The 22,701-nt window shown below is 47.4% G+C and overlaps 1 protein-coding gene, 1 non-coding gene and 1 pseudogene across 3 annotated transcripts in view; 2 read left to right on the top strand and 1 right to left on the bottom strand.

The window, feature by feature from the left end:
* Positions 1-22,701, bottom strand: part of AGPAT3 (1-acylglycerol-3-phosphate O-acyltransferase 3) — a 1,609,180-nt gene that overhangs the window by 872,580 nt on the left and 713,899 nt on the right. The window lies entirely within an intron of this gene.
* Positions 11,704-11,857, top strand: LOC122802938. The gene has a single exon (XR_006365017.1). It is a non-coding gene; the product is annotated as a 5.8S ribosomal RNA (ribosomal RNA).
* LOC122803059 lies at positions 12,164-16,142 on the top strand (annotated as a pseudogene).

The raw sequence follows: 22,701 nt of genomic DNA, 5'->3' as shown, positions 1-22,701 counted from the left end.
AAGGACTTGCTTGCTTAGCATAAGTTCCTTATTTGTTCTGGAAGAATAAGCCATGCTGAGAGTTTGAGTGTCTGTAGGTCTGGGTGCAGCACTGTTCCCTTCCCCTGGGATAGCAGATGAGGTATCAGAGGTAGCTGCCTGGGGGGGTGATAAGATAGGCTGCGCAGCAGTGGGTACCAATGCTGTCTGGGGGGGGGGGGTGATAAGATAGGCTGCGCAGCAGTGGGTACCAATGCTGTCTGGGTCAATCTGGGGCAATGAGTATTGCTCTTGGTCTTTCCTCCCTCATCTTGATTAGTACTCTTGGGATGAGGGGTAGTGGAGGGAATGCATACATGAAGAGGGTATTCCAAGAGAAGGTCAGGGCATTGACCTTCCAAGCCAGGGGATGGTACTCCCTGATGCAGAATTTCTTTATCTGGTGATTTAAATGAGAGGCAAAGAGGTCCACCTGGGGGGACGTCCCCCATGTGTGAGTGATTTGCAGAAAAATGTCCCTGTATATTTGCTATTCATGTGGATCTAGCAGGTTTCTGCTTGGGTGGTCTGCCAAGGTGTTGTTGATGCCTGGTAGGTACTGGGCTATGAGATGTAGTCCCAGGGATGAGGCTGTTAGCCACAGGCTTATGGCTAGTCTGCACAGGGGGTAAGACTGAGTCCCTCCCTGTGATGTTGTCTATTTTTATGAGAACCCCTGGCTTGAGGTAGGGTTTTTGAAGGATGCTGGAGCATTTTGCACTGCTATAATTTCCTTTTGGTTGATGTACAAGGGTAGTATTTGTGCGTCTCAGAGACCCTGGGTGCATCTGCCTTGTAGATGGGCACCCCAGGCTATGTCTGAAGCATCTGTTGTCATGGTTTGGCCTGATGGGCGGAAGCTGAATGGGAGTCCCTTGTTCTGAGCACAGGCCTGGGCCCACCAGAGGAACTCGGACTTTATGCAAAGGATCACAGGCAGGAAGGTGTCCATAGGTTGTGAGTGCTGACACCATAGGTTTTTTAGGTACCACTGTATTTTCCTCATGTGTAGCCTGGCCAGAGGTACCAGGGGGATGCATGAGGCCATGTACCCTAGAACTTGTAGGAACTTTCTGGCAGAAAGCTGGGATTGGGAGGCCAGAGTAGTGAAGTATACGGGTAGGATCCTTTGCTTTTCTGGAGACAGAAAGGCCATTTGCTATTCTGTGTCCAGTAAGGCACCCAGAAATATGACTTTCCTGGAAGGTGTCTGCTTTGATTTCTTTTCGTTGACAGTGAATTCTACAGAGGTTAGTAGGGTTTTCACAAAGGAGAGGTGCTGCAGGAGCTGTTCCCTCCAGTCTGCCTGGATGATGCAGTCATCCAGGTAAGGGTAAATCTGTACATTGTTTTGTCTACAAAAGACAATGGCAGGAGCTAGACATTTGGTGAATGCCCTGGGAGCAGCAGAGAAGCCAAAGGGCAATGAAGAGAACTGAAAGTGTTGTGTTCCTGCTCTGAAGCGCAGGAATTTTCTGCATGATTCCCTTATTGGGATGTGCAGGTAAGCATCCTTTAAGTCTAAGGTGGCCATCCAAGCTGTCTAGTAGCACTGGAAGAAGCTGTTGCAAGGTAAGCATTTTGAATTTTGGGATTACCAGGAAGGTATTGAGAAAGAATAGGTCCAGGATGGGGCGCCAAGTGCCCTCTTTCCTGGGGACAAGGAATAGTCTGGAATAAAATCCTTTTGCAACTTGTTCTGGAGGTACAGGTTCTACTGCCCCTAGGGATATTAGGTTTTGCACTTATTTTAGTGCTTCTGCCCACTGGTTTGGGAGTAGGATACACTCTTGGAGGTGGTAGTTTTTAGAAATAGAATTTGAACCCCCTGAGAAATGATTTTTAGGATCCACTGATCTTTTGTTATAGAGTTCCAATTTTCTCTGCATAGAGATAGCCTTCCTCCTAGTTTTTGGTGTGGGGGAGGCAAGCAGCGATGGGTAAGGTAGTCATTGAGAGTTTTTTCCACACAGGGTTGTTTTTGAACTCCCTGCTCTGGAGTTTGAGGAGGGCCACTGTTTTGCTCTTTGCTGGCCCTGAGTTTGAGCTCTGATAGATCTGTCCCTACGGGTTCTGCCTTGTGCCTGCCTGTTTGGTGCTGGAAAGGACCAGTGTTTAGAGGGAAAAGTTCTGCTGAACCTAGGGGGTTGCACTTGGGTGAAAATCTTTAACAGTCAGCATGGATTTTGCTTTGTCTTCCATCTTTTTAAGTACCTCCTCAGTTTTCTGCCCAAATAAGCGGTCTTTGTCAAGAGGTGCATCCATGATTTTTGCTTTGACATGATCAGGGAGTGGTTGTTCCTTCAGCCATGCCTATCTTCTGATAACAGATCCTGTCACAGCTGCCCTGTCTGAAGCCTCTAGGGCATCAAATCCACAGTGCAAGGAGTGCTTTGCCACCTGAGAGGAAGAATGCAGTAATTCTGCTATCTCTTTATTGTTGGCATAATCAGGAAAAGCACACATTTTTTTGTTTCAAAAGTTCCGAAGTGTGCTGCTGATATTTTAACATATGGAATTGACAGTTAAGAGCCCTTATAGATAAAGTTGAAGAGATTTATACTTTTTTACCCCATCTGTCCAGGGCTCTGGATTCCTTGTTTGATGGAGTGGGGTTCATTGCAGAGGAAGCCTTAGGTCCCCGAGTAATTATCTCTGGATCTACTGTTGGGTTTCTGTAGAGGGATTTATGTGAATCAGATACCCTGTACTACCGGTCAGGCTTTTTGCGGGCAGGTGGAAGGGTGTCAGGGGTTAGGCTGGATTCTAAATAAACATCATCTACCACTTCCAAGATGGGAGGGATGGCCAGAGGTCTGTGCTGGGGTAGTTTCAGAAATTCTTAGTCTTTTCTTGATTTGAGGGAAATCCTGTGATTCCCATTTGAAATGTTCCCTTAGGGTGTAAAGAGTGTCCCTAAAGGAAAGTTCCTCAGGAGGTGATACAAAAGGAATAGATTCTTCTACATCTGAGTCTTCATAGGCAGTAAGAGGATTTTCCTCTTCATAAACAGAGGAGTCAGATCTCTCAGAGTCTAAATCACACTGGATGTCTGGAGAAGGTTCCCTTCTCCTTTTGGTAGGTGAGGCTTGACTACTCCAGATGAAAGAGAGGAGATCCTCCGCCATTTTAAGCGTTCTAATTTGAGGAGGGAGAAGAGTGGTGGAATGGAGAATTTTTTGTGTTCTCTTTGGAGTAACTCTAAGCCTAGCCTGAAGAGTATCCCTCGGTGCTGTCGGTGTGGTAGTCGGAATAGAGGGCAAAAGCCTTGAAGTGAGATCCGAAGTGCGAGCAGTTTCCTTGGAAGCTGATGCCTGCATAGCAGCTCTGGACCCAACTGAGGCAGAGACAGCCAAAGGTTCGGTAGATGATGCGGATTTCTGGGGCATACAGGACTCCTTAGGGGTTTCAGTAGAGGCCTGCGAAGTAAACGAATCTGGCACCAGGGGCTGCGAAGGCACCTCACTGAATTCTGAAGAACTGATGACCCTTTTAGCGGTAGTGTCGTCGGAAGGCTTGGCCTTATGCAGTCTGTCTCTATCCTTATCTTTGCATTTTTTTAGAAGCTCTGCAGTTTGCTGACTGACAGATGCCATATCGGTAATTGGAGATGGAAGTCGAAAATAACTGGCTACAAACAGAGCTCTACGATGAATAGAGTGAGCATTAAAGAGGGGACAGAAACGACAGTGTGGGACGTCGTGATCTGGGCGTAAGCAAGTGACACAGTAAGAGTGGAAGTCTCGGTGTGGTACTTGCTTTCCACAGGCGAGACAGTTATTCACTTTTTTGGACATCGGCTAGTGCAAGAAAAAGTACAGTTTTGTACCTACCATAAATGTAGATGTTCGAGTGTATTCACTGCTGCAGTCATTACACTTGGGTTATCCTGCTGTCAGGTGGTCCTGCAGTTGGCCAGAGTTCCAAAGTCTTGGTCCGGCATTGGTTGCTGTCGCTTCTTCCCTGACGTCAGTGCACCAGGGGTATATAAGATGCAGCCGACGCCATTTTCTTCAGTTTTTCTTGCCCCAGATGTCAGGTGCCCCCAAACAGGTAGGCAATACATATTGCTAATAAAACATACATAAAACATAAAAATAATACCTTCAGTTACAAGCAAATACACCACATAGGTTGTATTAGGGTAGAAAGGTATAGATAAGTCCCAGCTAAGAAGTGGGGATGGAGGGAGGGTAACCTGGACTGCAGCAGTGAATACACTCGAACATCTACATTTATGGTAGGTACAAAACTGTACTATGTTCATCGTGTTTCACTGCTGCAGTCATTACACTTGGGTTGAATCCCAAAGCTGAGGTAGGGTAGCTGGGTCTATATAGGATTCGGGGTGGCTATGAGGCCCTGCAGAACTGCAGTGGCAAAGCCAGCTCTAGATTTAGAGTAAAGAGGCAAGTGGTAATGCTTGGTAAAGGTGTGCACTGAACTCCAAGTTGCAGCTTCCAAGACATCTTTGGTAGGTACTCCTCTAAGGTAGGCAGTTGAAGTGGCTGTTGCCCTGGTGGAATGTGGCCTAATGTTGCTAGGTACAGTTTTTCCATGCTGTGTGTAGCAGAAACGGATACAGTGTCCTATCCACTTAAAAATCGTCTGCTTTGAAATAGCCTTTTCCTGTGATCCTGCAGCGTATGCTACAAACAATTGCTCAGTTTTCCTGAAAGCTTTTGTTTTGTCCAAGTAGAAGCGTAACTGCCTGTGTATGTCCAATGAGTGCAGAAGTCTCTCCCCTTTATTCTGGGGATTTGGATAAAATGTTGGCAAGTGAAGAGTTTGGTTAAGAGCTACACTGGATACCACCTTTGGCATAAATGTAGGGTTTGTTCTTAAGGAAACCCTGTCCTGATGAAAAATGATGAAAGGTTCCACTGCCATTAGTGCCTGTAACTCTGAGACTCTTTGTGCTGAGGTTATTGCCAGAAGCAGAGCAGTTTTCCATGACACATATTTTAATTCTGCTGAATTGGCTGGCTCAAAATGAGGTAAAGTTAACTTTTCCAAGAGAAAGTTGAGGTCCCAAGTTGGTGTTGGTGCTCTCCAGGGCAGTCTTATGTTTTTAGCCCCTCTGGGGTACTGTTTTAATAATGGATGAGAGAAAATAGGAGGATCCGTGTTGTAATGAGCTGAGATGGCAGAGGCGTGGATCTTAATGGATGAAAAAGATAGGCCTTTGTTCAGCATCTCAGTTAAGTATTGTAATATCTGAGGAATATTTGGAACCAGAGGGTTATAGCTTTGAGCCTGGTTCCAGGCGCAGAATCTCTTCCACTTTTCTGAATAGGATTCCCTGGTGCTGGGCCTCCTGGCCTCCAAAATGACATCCATAACAGCTTTAGAGAGAGGTGTTGGTTGCTTGGCTAAGTAATCTGCCATACCGCCAGGTTTAAGGTTTTGAGCTGGCTGTGCAGGAGCTGATTGTTTTGTTGAGTCAGAAGATGAGGAATTTCAGGTAAAATCCATGCTGGGCCTTGAGCCAAGTTCTTTAAGATTGGGTACCAGTGCTGGCGTGGCCAGTCTGGGGCAATCAGGATCATTTTTGGCCTTTCTTGTCTGGCTTTTAGGAGTACCTTTGAAAGGAGAGGAAGTTGTGGGAAGGCATAAACTTTTAGGGTTTTGCAGCTGAACGAGAGAGCATCTACTTTCCATGCTTGTTTGTGGTAAGTCCTTGTGCAGAATTTCTGTAGTTGGCTGTTCAGAGGGGAGGCAAAAAGATCTATGTCTGGGCACACCCATTTTTGCGTTATCATGCTGAATACTTGTGGATTTAATTTCCACTCGTGAGGATCCATGATGTTTCTGCTTAAGTCGTCTCCCAGGGTATTTTTCTTTCCTGGCAGGAATTGTGCTTGCAGATGAAGTTAATAGGTCAGTGCTGTGTTCCACAAAGTCATGGCTTGTCTGCAGAGGGGATAGGAATGAGTGCCCCCTTGCTTGCTTATGTACCACATAAATGTGGTGTTGTCTGTCTTTAGTAATAGTTGTCCTGGATGCAGAAGGTCCTTGAAAGCTGTTAGGGCATTTTGTACTGCTAGCATCTCTTTTTGATTGATGTGAAGATGCATTTGGTCTGCGGCCCACTTGCCCTGAATACATTTTCCTGCCATGTGTGCTCCCCAGGCGTAATCCGAAGCATCTGTTGTTAGCGTCTCCCTGGCTGTGGGTAAAGTGAAAGGCTGTCCCTTGTTGTGGAGACATGCCTGTGCCCACCATCGAAACTCCTGTTGTAGGCATGGAATAAGTGGTATTACTGTTTCCAAACTGTGACAGTGTTGAGTCAAAACACTTTTTAGGTACCATTGTAATTTCCTCATATGCAGTCTGGCATATGGTATTAGTAGTATGCAGGACGCCATGAACCCCAAGGCCTGGAGAATTTTTCTTGCAGGGAGTTGGTTTTTTGTTGCCATCACTTGAAAGTACTGAGTCAGTTGTCTTTGCTTGTCTGGTGTGAGATAAGCCATCTGAGCCGTTGTATTTAAGCTGGCACCCAGGAATATTATCTCTTGTGAGGGCACTACTTTTGACTTCTTTTCGTTTACTGTGTACCCTAGGCAAATTAGCAATCTTTTTACAAATGCCAGATGCTTTAGAAGAATGTCCTTGCTCTCTGCTTGAATAAGACAGTCGTCCAAGTAGGGATATATTTGAATTGCTTTTTGTCTGCAAAATGCAATTACTGGTGCCAGGCTTTTTGTAAAGACCCTGGGCGCAGTAGATAAGCCAAAGGGCAGTGCAGAGAATTGGTAATGCATTGTGCCAGCTATGAATCTGAGGTATCTTCTGCAATTCTGTCTGTTTGGGACATGCAGGTATGCCTCTTTGAGGTCCAAAGTAACAAGCCAAGCCTTCTTGCCCAGCATGGGAAGAAGTTGCTGTAGTGTCAACATTCTGAATTTCGGAACATCCAGGTATGGGTCTCCAGGCTTTGTCCTTTCTGGGGAGCAAGAAAACTCTTGAGTAAAATCCTTGTCCTTGTTCCTGTTGTGGCACTTTTTGAATAGCTCTCATGTCCATGAGGGCTGTAATTTGTTTTTGTGCCTCTGTCCATTGATTTTTTGGCAGGTCTGGCATTCCTTTTGGCCTTGGTAGAGTATGAAAGTGGAACCTGTAACCTTGAGACACAATATTCAGAACCCATTTGTCTTGAGTGATTATACGTCAATTTTGTGAAAAAAGTGCTAGTTTCCCCCCCTAAGGGAGCTGCCAAAAGGTAAGTGCTTGGCATTTGAAGTGGGAAGTCATTGGGACTGTTTCCTATAAGGTTGTGACTTGACTTCTCCTCCTTTTGGGGTAGAAGCACTCCACTGTGTGGTCTGTAAGAGCCTTGGGGCTGAGATCTGCCTCTTAGGCGTCTGTATCTGCTCTTTGTGGTCTGTCTGATACTGGAAAGGACCAAGTTTTAGAGGGCCAATTTCTGCTAAATCGAGGTGGCTGTACCTGTAAAAAGTCCTTCACTGTTTGCATAGATTTTGCCTTATCCTCTACTTTCTTTAACACCTCTTCTGCCTTAACACCAAACAAGATATAATGCTGTAAAGGAGCATCCAATAATTTTGCCTTAACATGATCAGGTAAACCTTGTTCTTTTAACCAAGCATGCCTTTGAATCACAGATCCTGTAACTGCGGCTCTACAAGAAGCCTCTAATGAATCAAAACCACATTGCAGAGTATGTTTTCCCACTTGTTCAGCTGCATGCAACAAATCCTGCATTTCCTTATAGTCAGGACTTTCTGAGCTTGTAGGCATTTTCTGTTGTAACACAGACATTAAATATTGTTGGTATTTAAGCATGTGGAACTGGCAATTTAAAGCCCTTACTGCTGAAGTAGCAGAAGTGTAAACTTTCTTCCCCCATCTATCTAATGCTCTAGAATCCCTGTCACAAGGAACTGGATTTTTAGCAGTGGATGCCTTTACCCCTTTGGGACCCTGGGAAATAGTTTCTGGGTCAGCAGCAGGGTTTTATAAAGAAATTTGTGAGAGTCAGGGACTCTGTAGTACCTATCCGGCTTGACTGGTGCTGGGGACAAAGAGTCAGGGGTTAAACTGGATTCAGAGAACACATCATCCACAATATCTAACACAGGCGGAATAGCAAGGGGCCTGTGCTGAGGCAATAAAAGAAAATCTCTGAGCCTTTTCTTGGATTCTGAATAATCCTGACTCTCCCAATGGAAATGCTCTCTCATGGTGTGTAAAGTTTCCCCAAAAGAGTAATCCTCAGGAGGAGAGGCTGAAGGGATTGATTCTTCAGCATCAGAGTCCTCATAGGGGGGTAAAGAGTATCCCTGGTCTGAAGAGGAATCAGAAGAAATGGAAACCTGGTTCAGAGGAATCAGAGTCTGTATTCTGCCTAGGCCTTTTATCAGGAGGGGGATGGGAACCCCTGATCAGAGTAATTAGGTCTTCGGCCATTTTGAGCATCTGTTTTTTAGGCATGGAGGCCTGTCCAGGTGAATGCTGTATTTGTTTCTTTGTCTTTAATGGAGTTTTAGACTTGGTTGTTGTTCTGATGGTAAGCTGTGAAGGTCTGAAAACGCCCTCAGAAGCTGATGCCTGCTCAGTGGCTCCGGACCCATCTGAGGGGTTAATTTCCGTAGGCCCAATACCTTGAGTTTCCAGAGGCCTAGTAATCTCCACGTGGGAGTCGGAGGCGGCCTGTTTCTCTGAGGTAGCGGGTGTCAGGGGCTGCAAAAGCGCCTCATTGAGAACAGGTGACTGGCCTAGAAGAGACTTCGTCATCAGTTTTGGACCTCGGATGCCTGTCCTTATCTTTGTCTTTGCGTTTTTTGTGTATTCCGGTCGTTGGTTGTTCCGATGGCATGGTATAATTGAACCTTCGGCCAAAATAATGATGAGCAAAATCAAATCGACGTTTAATAGTGCGCTTGTTAAATCTCGCACAAAACCAACAACTAATGATGTCGTGGTCTAGGCCTAGGCATGGAATACAGTAAGAATGAAAATCTTTATGAGGTATTTGCTTCCCACAAGAAATGCAATTATTAACTTTTACTGACATCGGTCTGAGGCAAGAAAAAGTTTCCCCAACGGGGTTCTTAGCTTTATTGAAGACTTCGGTTCTGAAATTCGAATTCGAAAATCTCAGGAGTCGGCTGACCGGCACTTGCGAACTGCTTTCGCTTCGGGCACCGCACGGCAAGAAAGACTGGGGAAAATGGCGTCGGCTGCATCTTATATACCCCTGGCGCACTGACATCAGGGAAGAAGCGACAGCAACCAACGCCGGACCAAGACTTTGGAACTCTGGCTGACTGCGGGACCGCCTGACGGCAGGATAACCCAAGTGTAATGACTGCAGCAGTGAAACACGATGAACATAGGAAGGATCCCCAACGGGGTACTTAGCTTTAGACGTTTTCAGCTGAAGTTCAAAATCTGGAAACAACCGACCGGCACTGTTGGGAATTGCTTCTGCTATGGGCTCCATGGCAAGAAAGACTGAGGTAATGGCATCGCCTGCTCTCCTTTATAGCCCGGATGACCTAACGTCAACCAGCAAGCGACAGCAGCCGACGCACAAAACCTTGACTCTGGTATTTAGACTGACTGAGGGCTACCACAGCATGGATAACCTAATTGTTATGACTGCAGTAGTGAAACACGAAGAACATCGGGGAATCAGGATTTGATTCCAGAGACGGAGCTTGAGAAACAGCTATCACATCCAAGGAAGGCAGCATGCGTGCAAATTACCCACTCCCGACTCAGGGAGGCAGTGACAAAAAATAACAATACAGGACTCTTTAGAGACCCTTTACTTGGAATGAGTGCACTTTAAATCCTTTAATGAGGATCTACTGGAGGGAAAGTCTGGTGCCAGCAGCTGCGGTAATTCCATCACCAATAGCATATATTAAAGGTGCTGCAGTTAAAAAGTTCGTAGTTGGATCTTGGCATCAGGCTGGTGGTCCGCTGTGAGGTGAGCTACCGCCTGTCCCAGCCCCTGCCTCTTGGTGCTCCCTGGATGCTTTTAGCTGAGTGTCCCGGGGGTGCTAAGTGTTTACTTTGAAAAAATTAGAGTATTCAAAGCAGGGCAACTGCCTGGTACTTCAGCTAGGAATAATGGAATAGGACTCCAGTTCTATTTTGTTGGTTTTTGAACTGGGGCCATGATTAAGAAGGATGGCTGCAGGCATTCGTATTGTGCCACTAGAGGTGAAATTTGACTGGTTCAAGACAAACGAAAGCATTTGCCAAGTATGTTTTCATTAATCAAGAACGAAAGTCGGCGGTTTGAAGATGATCAGACACCGTCGTAGTTCCAACCATAAACGATGCCGACTAGCAAACCGGTGGCATTATTCCCATGACCCGCCAGGAAGCTTCCGGGAAACCAAAGTCATTGGGTTCTGGGGGGGGATGGTTACAAAGCTGAAACTTAAAGGAACTGACAGGACACCATCAGGAGTGGAGCTTGTGACTTAATTTGACTCAACATGGAAAACCTCACCCGGCCCAAACACAGAAAGGATTGACAGCGTGATAATTCTTTCTCGATTCTGTGGGTGGTGGTGCATGGCCATTTTTAGTTGGTGGAGTGATCTGTCTAGTTAATTCCAATAACAAATGAGACTCCTCCACGTTTACTAGTTATATGGCCCCATGCGGTCATCTCCAACTTCTTAGATGGACAAGCGACTTTCAACTACATGAGATTGAGCAATAACAGGTATGTCATGCCCTTAAATGTCCTGGGCTGCACATGTGCTAACACTGAATGGATCAATATATATCTACCCTTGGCCGACAGGTCTGGGTAATCCGCTGAAACCAATTTGAAATAGGGACCGGGTTTGCAATTGTTCCCCACGAACAAGGAATTTCCAGTAAGTGCAGGTCATAAGCTTAAGTTGATTAAGTCCCTGCCATTTGTGTACAACACCCGTCGCTACTACCAACTGGATGGTTTAGTGAAGTCCAAGGATCGGCCCTGGTGCAATCAGTCATAGCCCTGGAGGTGCGCTGAGAAGATGATCAAACTTGACTATCTGGAGGAAATAAAAGTCATAACAAGATTTCTTTAGGTGAATCTGCAGAAGGATCATTAATGCTGAGGGTCCCGGGATGGCGCCGTCCCCAGGTACCACCTCTCCTCGCTCCATCGCCCTGACCCTCTATGTGTCTCTCTTTGGCCCCTCTCTCCACATGCTCTGGTAGGACGGAGCCCATGACTCCTGAGGGAGAGAGCGAGAGGAGGGAGGGGGTCCCATCTGCACAGCGGGAGGCACGGGCACTCTCCGCCACCCTAAGGGAATGACCGTGGAGGGCACACCCAACCTAGCAGTGCAGTCCACCATGTGCCCAGGAGGTGATCGGCTCCCCATGTGGGAGGGAGAAGGTGCTGTCCCCACTGGGGGGACACTAGCCCTTCCCTCTGGCCGAGCGGGCCACCACCATGGGTCGCACACTGGTGTCATCCCCCCTCGACAGGTGTCGTGGGTACCTGTGGATGGTTCGAAGACCTAGAGGATCGGCATTTTGGCCACACACTGGCTGCCGCAGGACTATCTGCCATCCCACGGCTTGGGGACAGTAACCCCAGTAAGGGCACCCGCAACAATGCCCATGAAACCTCACGTGCTCATGAACGGTGCAACGCTGTGCGGGCAGCGGTGGCCCCAGCAACTGAAAAGAGAACAGTACGTGTCTGAACAGTGGATTACTCGGCTCACACGTCAATGAAGAATGCAGCTAGCTGCAAGTACTAATGTGAATTGCAGGACACATTGACCATCGACACTTCGAACGCACTTTGCTGCCCATGGTTACTCCTGGGTTTACGTCTGTCTGAGGGTCGTTGTACCTTCCATTGCCCTCGGGAGTGTCCTGCCCACACTGAGGCATGGCTGAAGAGTCGAGGGAGCCCACGGCAGGCCCCCATTCCCCCCAGGGCTAGATGTGGATGGAGGAGAGGAGCTTACATCACCTCGAGCCAGGAAAACCCGTCCACAGATGGGAGGGCACAAGCATGCGTCCGGCCTGCCACCCCCAGAGGCTGTTGGTGGTATTGCCACTCGGCTGCCATCCTGGGGTGAGGCCCGATGTCTGCCCACTTCCTCTGGACCCACCTGCCTACACACTAACCTTGATCTCGCTCGGATTGTGACCTCAGATCAGACATGGTGACCCACCAAATTTAAGCATATTACTAAACGGAGGAAAAGAAACTAACCAAGATTCCCTCAGTAATGGCAAGTGAAGAGGGAGGAGCCCAGTGCCAAATCCCCACCTAGGCGATAGGTGCAGGGAAATGTGGCATACAGAAATCCATCTCCCCGGTGCTACCCAGGGGGTCAAGTCCTTGTGATCAAGGCACATCCTGCTGGTAGTGCGTGGCAGGCCATGGAGAATCGGGATCAAGTCTTCACAGAGTCAGACTGTTTGTGAAAGCAGCCCAAAGTGAGTGGTAAACTCCATCTAAGGCTAAACATAGACAAGACACCTGTAGCAGACAAGTACCGTAAGGGAAAGTTGAAAAGAACTTTGAAGAGAGAGTTCAAGAGGGTGTGAAACCATTCAGAGGTAAGCGGGTGGGGTCCACACAGTCCACCCAGAGGATTCACCTCGGTGGGTGAGCGGGATCCCCCCCTCTGGGTGTGCCGCAACCAGCTCCAGGTCGGCTAGTAAGACCATGTGGAAGGTGGCTCCCCTCTCTGGAGGGGACTGTTACAGCTCATGATATTAGCTCTTGCCATGCCCCGGAGTCATGGGAGACGACCGCCACTGCACCCACCCCCAATCTCGCGGTGGAGGCCCCCAGCCCCCGGCAGGACTGTTGAATGAACCAGACAGTCCTCAGTGCGGCCCAACCGCATCCTGGTGCTGGGCCACAAAGCTCACCTTGGGCAACATCAGTGACCCACCCGTCCCATCTTCAAACACGGACCAAGGAGTCTAACAGGTGCACGAGTCCGAGGCTGGGCAGGAGACCCAAGGCGCAATGAAAGTGAGGGCCGGCATGCGGCAGCTGAGACAGGATTCCCCCTCCCCATTTCAGCTGTCCCATCGGGGAGGTGGAGTGTAAGCGTACGTGGTGGGACCCGAAAGATGGTGAACTATGCCTTGGCAGGGCGAAGCCAGAGGAAGCTCTGGTGGAGGTCCATAATGGTCCTGATGTGCAAATCAGTCATCCGACCTGGGTATAGGGGCGAAAGACTAATCGAACCATCTAGTAGCTGGTTCCCTCTGAAGTTTCTCTCAGGACAGCTGGTGCTTGGCGGACGCAGTTGTATCTGGTAAAGCAAATGATTAGAAGTCTTGGGGCCAAAACGATCTCAACCTATTCTCAAATTTTAAATGGGTAAGAAGCCTGACTCGCTGGCTTGGAGTCAGGCATGGATTGCAAGCACCCAGTGGGACACTTCTGGTAAGCAGAATTGGCAATGCGAGATGAACTGATTGCCGGGTTAAGGCACCCGATGCTGATGCTCATCAGACCCCAGAAAAGGTGTTGGCTGATCTAGACAGCAGGACAGTGGCCATGGAAGTCGAAATCCACTAAGGAGTGTGCAACAACTCACATGCCGAATCAACTAGCCCTGAAAATGGATGGCGCTGCAGCGTCGGGCCCATACCAAACTGTCACTGGGAGATGAGGGGACTACACTGCGATGAGTATGAGGGCTGCTGCTGTGGCACTGAAGCCCAGGGCGAAGGCCCGGTTGGAGCCGTCATGGGTGCAGATCTTGGTGGTAGTAGCAAATATTCAAATGACAGCTTTGAAGGCTGAAGTGTTGAAGGGTTCCATGTGAAGAGCAGTTGAACATGGCTCCTGAGAGATAGGCGAGTGCCGTTCCGAAGGGACAGGTGATGGCCTCCATCACCCTGGGCAGATCAAAAGGTAATTGGGTTTAGATCCCTAAATCTGGAGCCGCGGAGACAGGCACCTTGCGGCGAGTGCAGTGACTTAAATGATCCCGGAGAAGCCAAGGGGGACCCCTTGGAGAGTTCTCTTTTCTTTGTAAAGGGCAGGGCACCCTGGAATGGATTCACCCCAAGAGAGAGGCCAGCACCCTGGAAAGCATCGATATTCTGGCGGCATCAGGTGAGCTCTCGCCGGCCCTTGAAAATCCGGTGGAGAGGGTGTAAGTCTCACGCTGGGCCATACCCATGTCCGCAGCAGGTCTCCAAGGTAAACAGCCTCTAGCCAGTTAGAACAATATAGGTAAGAGAAGTCGGCAAGCCAGATCCATAACTTCGGGAAAAGGACTGGCTATAAGGGCTGGCTCAGTCGGGCTCAGGCATGAAATGGGGCTGGGGGCGCACCGTGGTTGGAAAAGGCATCCCCCCTCACCCTGCTCCCCCTTCCCCCACTCTGGACGCGTGCCGGCCCCTTCCTGTGAATAGCTCCAGCTGTGGTGGGTGCTGGTCCCGACCGGTATCCCCCATCGTCCATCAGCTAGCAGCTGACTTAGAACTGGTGCATACCGGGGAAACCCAACTGTTTAATTAAAACAAAGCATCGCAAAGGCCCGAGATGGATGTTGACACAATGTGATTTCTGCTCAGTGCTCTGAATTTCAAAGTGAAGAAATTCAATGAAGCGCAGGTAAACGGCGAGAGTAACTAACTCTCTTAAGGTAGCCAAATGCCTCGTCATCTAATTAGTGATGCACACGAATGTATGAACGAGGGGCAGCCACAGTGGTGCAGCGGTTAGCGTTGTCGCCTCACAGCAAGAGGTTCTCTGGTTCAATCCTTGGCTGGGGTGCCTTCTGTGCGAAGTCTGCATGTCCTCCCTGTGGTCGCTTGGGTTTCCTGTGGTCGCGTGGGTTTCCTCTGGGTGCTCCGGTTTCCTCCCACATCCCAAAGACATGCTATAGATGGATTGGACACTCTAAATTGGCCCTAGGCATGAGTAAGTGTGTGTGTGTGTGTGTGTGTGTGTGTGTGTGTGTGTGTGTGTGTGTGTGTGTGTGTGTGTGTGTGTGTGTCTTCCTTGGAAGGTTGGGCGCCGAGCTGGCAACTCAACACCATAAAACTCCACTGCCAATCATGAGCGGACAGGTGATGCGCTGTGGCGACCCCTAACCAGGAAAAGTCGAAAGAAGAAGAAGATGAATGGATGAACGATGTTCCCACTGTCCCTACCTACTATCTAGTGAAACCACAGCCATTGAAACGGGCTTGGCATAATCAGCAGGGAAAGAACACCCTGTTGAGCTCTACTCTAGTCTGGCACTGGGAAGAGACACGAGAGGTGTAGAAATAACTGGGAGGCCTCGGCCAACAGTGAAATACCACTACTCATCGTTTTTTCACTTTTCCCAGTGAGGTGGGGGGTCCCACTGAGGCTCTCGTTTCTGGCTCCAATGCCCGGGTGTGACCCACTCCAGGGACAGTGTCAGGTGGGGAGTTTGACTGGGGCGGAACACCTGTCAAAAATTAATACAGGTGTCCTAAGGCGAGCTCAGGGAGGACAGAAACCTCCCATGGAGCAGAAGAGCAAAAGCTCACTTGATCTTGATTTTCAGTATGAATATACAGACCGTGAAAGCGGAGCCTCACGATCCTTCTGGCTTTTTTAGGTTTTAAGCAGTAGGTGTCAGAAAAGTTACCACAGGTATAACTGGCTTGTGGCAGCCTTAAGCGTTCATAGTGATGTCGCTTTTTGATCCTTCAAAGTCAGCTCTTCCTATCATTGTAAAGCAGAATTCACCAAGCATTGGTCTGTTCGCCCACTAATAGGGAACGTGAGCTGAGTTTAGATTGTCATGACACAGGTTAGTTTTACCCTACAGATGATGTGTTGTTGCAATAGTAATCCTGTTCAGTATGCCAGAAACCACAGGTTCAGACATTTGGAGTATGTGCTTAGCTGAGGAGCGAATGGTGCAAAGCTGCCACATGTGGGATTATCTGCAACAGACAGGAACCAAAGTAAGACAAACTAGCGAAAAACAAAAAGACAGCTTGGAAACACCAAAGCAAATTCTCTCTCGGTTTAATTCTCTTTCAGTTTAATGAAGCGCTTTTCGTCTTGCACATGTGGCAAGACTTCATCAGAAACTGAACAAACTTCAACACAAGCAATATATACACACCCTTTTTGTCACATGACACTTCTAATTAAAATCTTGTGTCTTAAAGGCACATCCACATTATTGCTACTTTAAAAACAAATATGACTGACAATATTTTTGAACATCTCAACCCTTCCCCTTCCTTCAGAATTTTTACCTGTAATGGTGATAGAAACATATGTACAAACATACATATACTAACAATACTATATCTCAAATTATTGTGTTGACTCTCAAATATAATATTACTTAGTTAACTAAGAAGTCAGAAACTTACATATCCGAGTCAAATTAAGTCAGATATCACAAATATGAATGCATTTTATAAAAAATGCATACACATATTAACATTTAAGATTTTTCAACTTCAGTATACTGTTTAAAGATATTGTCTCATTCAAACCCGGGTAAAACATTGCCCCAGTGCGTATTTGCCAACTTAACTCAAGTTGCTCAAGTAAAAGTGTAAGCGGGCCCCCCCCGACTATCATCAACAACTGAATCAATTGCTTTGAACAAAATGAATGTTGTGGATAGGAAATAATGTGTCTAGCCAGTGCATTTTCTCTGTTAAGGGACTTTATTTTATATAGATGTTCGTATACTCGTTCTTTTAACCTTCTATCCGTTTTACCTATGTAAAACGCTGCACAGCATTGACACTGAGCTACATAAACCACAAACTTGGACTGACAAGTGTACTTCAATTTGATTTTAAAACTAATATTTTTAACTTCAATGTCTTGTCCTGTACTCATGTATTTACAGTAGTTACACATTTCACATTTGTACATGCCACACTTCCACTGTGGGGTGATTTTTATGTTGTAATAATTCCTTTAAATGAGTCCCCCTCTTGTAAATAATCCAGGGTTTGCTTTTAACCTTGTAAGAAAGGTGAGGAGATACAGCCATGGTAGCATCTCACACCCAGGGCCAGCCGCAGGAGTCGGGTCGGCCTCCGGTCCTTCACCCAGCACCATACAGGAGGCAAGGGGCTACTTGACAGGAGGCTCAAGGTGAAGCATGTTCATCGGCACCTGGCACTGCGGAGGACAGAGAGAGAGGTGTGCAGCAAAATGCATGGGGCCATCTCCTGGGTGAGTTTGAAAGCCCTAGGTGGAGGGCAAAAGGGAAAACAAGTGTCACAGAAGTCTGGATGAGGGACTGTCTGAGGCCTTGCAGCCCAGCAGAGTTCCACAAGGCTAAGAAGGATCAGAGTGAAGCTCCCATGAGGGGCTCAGAGAGCATGGTTGACACTGCATGATTTGACAACCTTCAGGAGATATGTAACCCGGAAAAAGAGCTCTCTCGCCTGGGTAGAAGTGGAAATCCACAGGGTGTCTCTCCTGATGGAAGTCCGGAAGGGAGAGAGGGGGGGAAAATGGCCAGGCTGGGATGGGAGAGCTCCCGCCTGGGTGAGGGGGTCCAGACCACAGCCCCTTCTGAGACAGAAGTCCGGAAGGGGGAGAGAGGCGGAAAGTGGCCGGGTAGGGAGCACTGGTGGATGGCTGTGGGTTGCTGAGAGTTCCTGCCTGAGTGAGCGGGGTCAGAAAGGGCCACCCATGACAGAAGTCCTCAAGGGAGCACCAGCCAGATGGCTGCGGGACCCAGAGAGCTTCTGCCAGGGTTATTGGGGTCAGGTGGAGCCCCCACAATGAAAGTCCTTAAGGAAGCACCGGGCAAATGATTGCAAGGCCTGGAAGCCTTCTGCCAGGGGAGAAGGCATCCAACCTCACCCCGTACCTGACTGCATCCCTGAAAAATCGCAAAGTCCTCGGAGCTGCTCTGGATGGGACAACAGGGGGACACGGAAACCCTGATGGGAGCAGACCTGCCCCTCGGTGGCCGAGAGGAGTTCCGCGAGACCGGCCATGATCAGAGGGAAGCTCCCCTGAGAAGTCCCGAGGGCATGAGTGACATGGCATGATTTGGCACCTTCAGGAGATATGGGGGTGATAGGGACCATGGTGCTCTGGACCAGAAAGGAAGGGGACTTGGAAGTCCCGATGAGAGCATAACTACCCCTCAGCAGCCGAGGGAAGTTCTGTGAGGCTGGCCGGGATTGGACGGAAGCCCCTCTGAGAGGTTCCAAGGGTACTCATAACATGGCACAAATCTGGCAGCCTGCAGGAGACATGGAGGTGTCAGGGTTCTCCCGAGGAAAGGCGGTGGCCACAGCCAGGGAAAGATGTCTCTCACCATGGTCGAAGGGGAGGCCTGCATGGCTGGCCCTGACAAAAGTCCTTAGGGCAGCGCCGAGCAGATGGGTGTGGGGCCTAGAGAGCTCCTGTCCAGCTGAGTATGGTCAGGCAGGAGCCTTCACAATGGAAATCCTTCAGGGGGCATGGACGGAGGGCTGCAGGGCCCAGAGAGCTCCTACCTGGGTGAGCAGGGTCAGGCAGAGGCCCTCCCCAAGATGAAAGTCCTCAAGGGGTGCTGGGCGGAGGGCTGCAGGGCCTGGAAAGCTCTTGAATGACTGACCGGGGTCAGGAAGAGGCCCCATTGACGAAAGTCCTTAAGAGAGGGACTGGTGGGAGACTGCGGGACCGGGAGAGCTCCTGCCAGGCAGGGGGAAGGTGCCCAACCTCACCCCATACCTGATGGCATCCACGAAACATCGCAAAGTCCCCAAAGCCGCTCTGGACGTGAGAACAGGGGGACTCAGAAGTCCTGATGAGAGCGGACCTGCCCCTCTGTGGCCAAGGGGTGTTCCGCGAGGCCACTTGGGACTGGACTGAAGCTCCCCTCAGAGGCCCGAGGGCATGTGTGACACTGCATGTTCTGGCAGCCTGTGGGACACAGGGACCGTGGTGCTCTGGATCGGAAAGGAAGGGTACTCGGAAGTCCTAATGAGAGTGAACCTGCCCCTCGGCAGCCGAGGGGAGTTCTGCGGGGCTGGCCGGGATAGGAGGGAGGCTTCCCTGAGAGGCTCAGAGGGCAGGCATGATATGGCAGAATTTGGCAGCCTGCAGAGGACATGGAGGTGGCAAGGTTCCTCCGAGACAAGCCAGTGGATGTATGTCTCTCACAAGGGTCAAAGGGAGGCCTGTAGGGGTCGGCCCTTACAGAAGTCCTTAAGGGGTTATCGGGCGGAAGGCTACAGGGCCTGGAGAGCTTCTGCCTGGGTGAGTGGGGTCAGGCAGATGCCCCCACCATGGAATTCCTTATGGGGGCACCGGATGGAGAGCTCCAGGGCCCAGAGAGCTCCTGCCTGGGTTGAATTAGGCTAAAGGACAATCAATCTTCACTGCAGAAAAATACAAAGCACTGCACTGAGTAACAGCAACTCTGATGTAAAGCATCATATGGAGAAGTTGAACTGATGGCAACAGAGCAAGAAATGGAGTGTTCACCACAACTGGACTACACCACCAAAAGCAAAATGATAAGAAAGTGGCTGCATTTAACTGAAAGCTGAGCTATACCATCATACAGTAGACATCAGAAGCATGCTAAGACATTAGACAAATTAGAATAATAGTTAAGATGTTTACCTCCTGAACACAAGTTACAGGGTTTAGTTTGCACTCCCCAGTCTGTTCCCCATATCTCTGATGGACAGAGGTCGACAGTAAGTAATTTAATTCCCAGCTAACATACCCCCCAAATATCCCTCAGCTACCTCTTTACTAAAATACCCCACCATATAGGCATCCAAGAAACTCGGGGACAAAACTGAATTAGGTTTCATGACTAGACTTGTCAAGACCCTGGTGGTTGTTGGCCTAGTATAAACCTATGAAACTATAAGCACTAATCAGGCTACATTTTGAGAATTACATGTAATTTTGGAGACTATAAAAGAAAAAGGGTTGTCAGGTTGCTGTGTGGAATCTAGAGGAAAAGGTGCTAAAAGGTTACAAGGGATGAGGGGGAAGATACAACTACCGATTAGAGAAACAAAACCTCCTTTCACAAGAGACAAAATGAGAAAGATGGGGGACAGGATATAGGTGCACAAGATCAATGTTACGTATATATGAAAAAGAGTCGCCCTGAAAAAGAAGAGCAGAAAACACTTTACATCTGTGAAAATACCAGTGAGATGGACTGCAAGAATTGGTGGTGGTGGTCAGGAGATTCACCGAGGCATTCAAGCAGCCACAACCCAGGAGAGAAAGAATTGGTGGGAAGACAGGAATGGAAAACAGGCAGACTGCTGAATGCAGAAGAGCAGAGGAGACACACATACACACATTATCATGCATATCTTACTAACCCAATGGCTGTTAGATGGGATAAGCCAAGTAGAATATGGTACTTACAGTCCAGAGACCTAATTTGGTCAGCTTACCTGTCTAAAAGTAAAGACCAAATGTAGACACAGTCATACACACCTGCACAAACACTCTCACACAATAAACTCAAACACATGTATGTACACAGATAGACACAAACAACCAATACTACCACACTATGCATCTACAATATCTCTATCAATGGCATCCATAAATCAAGTTCGGTAGTGGTCATTTCCCACACAGACAGACAAACAGGCACAAGCACGCGCACGCGCACACACACACACACACACACACACACACACACACACACACACACACACACACACAAACATAGCACACTTTTCTTACCCAAATGACTGTTAGGTGGGAAAGGCCAAAGATAACACAACAGGGCCACAGACCTGCTCTGGTCTGCTTACCCTGTCTGAAAATAATGACCAAATACTGACACTTGTTCACAAAAAAACACAGACATATACAAATAACCAGCACTACCATGCTATACACACACTTTAACCATATCCATGCCAGCCACAGGCCATATTAAGAAATGGTCACCCCCCCAACACACAATAAGAGCATTCAGTGCACATAAAGTCACATACTCACTCACTGTTCCTGTAAACCCTTGCATACACACTTACAAAGCTTGTCTCTCTCTCTCTCTCTCACACACACACGCACACACGCACACACGCACACACACACACACACACACACACACACACACACACACACACACACACACACACACTCCACTACTTAAGCAGGATCTGCAAGATGAAACTGTTCTGCATCACCTCTGTAGATTTTACCCCACTGAAATCCACAGAAACATGCAGCTAAACCGCTGCCATAGTGTGCACCTACTCATTTTGTGTATGGCCCTACATGGCTAATGAGTACTAAAGACAAACATCTCCTCACTGTTCAATTTTCCACCCAAAGTAATGCTAAAGGCCCTCATCAGTACAAGTACCACTCAAAGAATACTGCATTTACACGTGGTTTTCAAACCTCTAGCTGCTCAGTAGCACAGAACTACACTACTCAGCAATGGGAGGATAATAAAACAGAATAACCTTGTATTGTACCCAAAGCAGGTTGTGTGGATTTGCATAGTATATAACCGGTTTATGAACTGAAGCCAATGTCTTATGGAAACAAGAACTGCCACCCTCTAAGGTGACTTTCCAGGTCGCAAAGGATGCCGTTGTAGCCTGCTTCACCATGGTCTCTTACAAAATTTGTATTTCAGAACACCCTAACCAAACCTCTTACAACTTAAATGGTGTGAATTTAGTGTATTATGGTTAACCACTGGTAAATAACTGATGAATGGTAAGCATGCAGCCTAAAAAAAGGAATAAAAATGCTACATTTGGTAAAAGAGAGCAATGCATCTTCTTACTGCAGAAAACTCATCATGAAGAACAATTTAAGATTTATTGAAAAAAATGATCAGGTCAAACACAGTTTATATATAACTGTTCCAAACGTTCTTGATATATCTCCTATGATTGTTATGAATGTTAACATAAAAGACTGAAAGAAAGGTCTTTTGCAGTTATGAAGAATGGGGTGCACAAATCTGAAGTTAGTTCCTCGTATGCTCTAATTATTTAATATTCAGAATTTATAGCCTTCAGCCACTCAGTCTGAATTCAGTAGTGTCTGAGGTGACTGGCCTGAGAGCATGTCCTCACAACTGGATAGGCCTAAGATGTATACAAAATTCTTCCTATTTAATCTAGTATCTGAATTCACATGCAGACAGACAATCATTATTAGAGTAATGGCAAGTTAGCAATTATCAAATTTGCTTATATTCACATACTTCTCATAAGTATAAATGTGATACCAAGTTCAATTTTCTATTACTGACATCTGATATTGCAGCAGTTACTCTCTCTTTTCACTATGTCTATTTTCCTTATTCTAATTTTCTCTTAGTATCTAGCATTTTGCAGAATCATAAGGTAAAACTTTATGAAAGAATGTTATCAGTAGCCCTTTTTTCATGATCAGCATTTGATGGACTCTTAAAAATCAAACACTGTACTGAATAATGTCTCTCTTTTGGAGTTACATGAGGTGCTTTCAAAGAATATTTGTACTCTTACTGTGGTCTAAATTAATTTCACTATCTAAGCAGCTTAAAGAGATTAATTTACATTTAGAATAGATTACTAAATTGCTAATGGTTAGTTATGATAAATACATTACTAAATCTATGAAGATAAAATCTGAAAGTTTGATAAAAGATATAATTATAGGGCAAACTATAATTTCCAATTTAAAAATAAAAAGGAAGTCAGTAGCATCTCAGTGTCACTAAAACATCTTAATGTTTTATATAATTTAGATAAACA

Source organism: Protopterus annectens, chromosome 5.part0, assembly GCF_019279795.1.
Source record: "Protopterus annectens isolate FY-2018-M chromosome 5.part0, PAN1.0, whole genome shotgun sequence".
Lineage (NCBI taxonomy): Eukaryota > Metazoa > Chordata > Ceratodontiformes > Protopteridae > Protopterus > Protopterus annectens.
Note: the sequence above shows the minus strand (reverse complement) of the source record. Positions and strands in the feature narration are given on the sequence as shown.